This window comes from Colobus angolensis, unplaced genomic scaffold (genome assembly GCF_000951035.1).
Source record: "Colobus angolensis palliatus isolate OR3802 unplaced genomic scaffold, Cang.pa_1.0 Scaffold29, whole genome shotgun sequence".
NCBI lineage: Eukaryota > Metazoa > Chordata > Mammalia > Primates > Cercopithecidae > Colobus > Colobus angolensis.
Window position 1 is genome coordinate 7,381,483 of NW_012116154.1, and position 3,766 is coordinate 7,385,248.

The window sequence follows — 3,766 nt, forward strand, 5'->3', positions numbered from 1 at the left end:
AAATCAGGTAAACATAAATTAATATTGACTGTACCAGAGAAAGAGAGATTTCCTCAATCTCAACCTGCATTAAAAAAAAAAAAAAAAACTAAAGATAATATTTAAATAGAAAGAAATTGGTCCTATTTAAAAGTGCCAAAATGCAGTAAAACTAAAGAGCAAAGGAAAGTAAAAAGAAAAAATCAGGTAAACATAAATTAATATTGACTGTACTAAATGATGATATAATGTCTTGTGAATAAATGTGCAAGCATTGTCAGGGAAGAAGTGAAAGTAATAATTTGTATTAATTACAATGTTAAGGATGCATGCTTTAATTTCTAGGGTACCTGCTAAAAGAAAAGTGAAAGAATATATGTCTTTCATGCTTATAGAAAAGAAAAATGGAAAACTAAAATACATTTTAGTAATTCAAAAGTAGAAAAAAAGAAAAAGGGACAAAAACAGGTCATACTGAAAACAATAGTAGTAAGGTGGTACATATAAGGCTAAATATATCAGTAATTACATACAAAACTAAGCACTTCAATTAAAAGAAAACCTATACATGTTCTGGTTCTCAGAGACACACATAAAATATACAGATATATGTTCAAAGCAAAAGTTTGAAAAACGTATATACTCTGCAGACATTAATCTAAAGAAAGTTGATTTCCCAAAACTAATAAAATATAAAGTTGTCTTTAAGTCAGGAAACATTACTTCAGATAGACACATTGCTTGTAAAGGAGTGGTCATTTCACCAGGGAGTTAAATGAATAAACTCTTTACAGTTCCAATAAAATTGTAAGCTTCAATGGTCACAGTCCAGGTTTCACACTGATGCACTCCAGACAAGGGGAAGTGCCTACTATGGTACAAATTGAACTCTACAACATGCTCTGGCCCCAGTGCAAGTGTATATACCACACATACTTTATACAAATGGTTACAATGATGAAAGAATCATTATTATTATTATAGTTTTATATTGAAAATAGTTCAGGACCTATTTAAAGTAGCCAATATACTTGAGTATATTTGTATTAATCCCAGTTTCTTAATCATTTTCTGCCCAGCTACTCAGGTGCCTAATAAAAATAGAGTGACATTTAACGAAATATGTTTCTTCTTTGTTAGAAGAACTTAGCTTTTGCTCCCAAGGAATTTATCTCGTTTGTGCTATCATGTATGCATTATTATTACTAAATACCAATTCTTGTCCACTCTGAAATAAAATTGTGAAATTACCTTATAAAACACCTGAAACTGGCCAGGTGCAGTGGCTCACACCTGTAATCCCAGCACTTTGGGAGGCCGAGGCAGGTGGATCACCTGAGGCCAGGAGTTCAAGACCAGCCTGGCCAGTAAGATGAAACCCCATCTCTACCAAAAATACAAAAATTAGCTGGGCGTGGTGGTGCATGCCTGTAGTCCCAGCTACTTGGGAGGGTGAGGCAAGGGAATCACTTGAACCCAGGAGGCAGAGGTTGTGGTGAGCCAAGATCACACCATTGCACTCCAGCCTGGGCGACAGAGTGAGATTTCGTCTCAAAAATAAATAAATAAATAAGTAAATAAATAAATAAATAAATAAAAGCACCTGAAACTAAATGGTTAAATCAGTCACTTCCCACACTATGAGACTGCCGAGTTGAATCGGGAAATTAGACATATAACAAATATTTTAGAACAAGTTAGAAATCAAACATTTGACATGCTAAATCAAATTACCAGAGATGCGATGGTTCTTATGAGAATGATTTTCCAAAACATAATGACTTTCTGTTTTACTCCATCTCATGAATAATAAACAGCGTGCACTCACGGGCAAAGAACAATATGGATACATTCCAAATAAATCAGATCTTATCCAAGATTTTACAACCATATTACAAAATTACAGGATTGAGGTTTCCTATCAGGGCCTTAGTGGAAAAACTAAATCTTATTCAGTGACAGATGTTGCCCCTATGTCTAGGAATTCAAAATCTTAAAATATTTTAAATGCACTCATACATCCAATATAATCAAAATACTAAAACTGTTTAAATCATTTCTATCAGTTGACTATACAAATGACAAAATCAACCCTTGGGGTTATTGCGTGTTTTAAAAGACATAACCTGCAATCACTTAAAGTCATTAAATAATAAATTCCTAGCAATACACATTTTAAATTACTACTGCAAAAGAATTAAACTCCTGGCCTCATTTGTAATCCATCACCAATCATTATAAAGTGTCCTTAAAGTAGACTACAGACTATCAGGGGATCTTCTATTATGCCCCAGGACAAAGTACTTAAAAAGTATTTCTCTGGTGACTGCATAATATGAGTAGTCATCAGCTTTACACTTAGTAAAAAGTATTTCTAGATTGTGATAAAAGCTTATTTGGTAGCATGTGGTAATGATGTAATATATTTTGTTTAATGTTATTTTGTGTATTCATTTGTCTATTTTGCCTTTTGGGTTTGCCTTTTCTGTTTTGTTAATGGTAATTAAATAAAAAATTTGGAAAGTCTCATTTGTTCTATATAGACATGATTTTATATTGGAAGTCAAGCTCTGGTCTCCCTGAATTACAATTAAAATCCATTTTCCAGCTGGATTTTGGAAGGTGCATATCCTTAGTAATTTCTCATCTCACTTCCGCAATATATTAACATTGAATCACCTTTAATAAGCAGCTCTAATAATGTATATGTCCCACTTATTGGAAATTTTGTAGCTCTCTCTACTTATCAATTATCTGACCCGGAAAAAATAGTTGCTATTTTTCCCATTTTTAGAATAATTGAGCAATTGATTAGTAAATGCCAATGGTGCTTATTTATAAAATCTTTTCTAAGCTGCTCCTCTCTGGTCCAGACAAAGAGAGAACTTTGGGGTATAAAAAGGTTAGTTAATCTTACTGCAGATGACTAATGCAATTGCTGCTCTGATGTTCTTGGGGACAAACATTCCTTAGTTAGGGCCTGTACATTTCAGCAGTTATAGTGGTGCATTTTAGTCGTTGTAGTGATGTATCTAGCATTCGCGGTGTGAAAGGCATGCCTGATTTGCAGAATAGTTTGAAGGAAAAACACGATTATTGAAAGCATGTAGCATTCTGTTAGTCACACGACCTAAACACAGCAAACATCAGTTCCCTTTGCATTCATTCTCTTGTTCTCATTCACTCTTTTATTCCATTTACAAATATTTGTTGTGTATCAACTGTATGGCTGGTATTGAGCTACTTAGCAATTTCATAATTGGATCTAAATTTGTAAGATAATCAACTAGTTGAAGAACAAGAAATGTGGTTTTTATTCATCCATAATGCAAATAAACTTGCTAGCACTCTGGGATTTGATTAGAAGTTACCTAATTAACTCTCCAGGTAAACACAGCCTCTATTTTAATAAATTCCTTTTACTTTAAAAACTCTTCAATCTTCACTCAACTATATTAAAGGTGAATACATATTTTACAAGGATAATTTGAAATGTTTTTATTTGAATGAGAAAGCTGTCATTGTTGATATCTGGAATCTAGAAGCCCAGGAGTTGAAGATACAAGTAATTCCTTTATACTTAGTAGCTCATCACGTTTAGAAAAGCACAGCATCTTGGTGGAAAACATCATCGGTAGTTATCTTGGCCAGGAGTGGAGATTTCCTAGGAAGGTAATAAAGTAACTTTCTGGCTTAGATGGTAATGTTCTATATTTTGGTAGAAGATCAGGTGCGTGTATTTAGCAACAGTTACGGAATGTACACTTAGGATAGGTGTATTTCATTT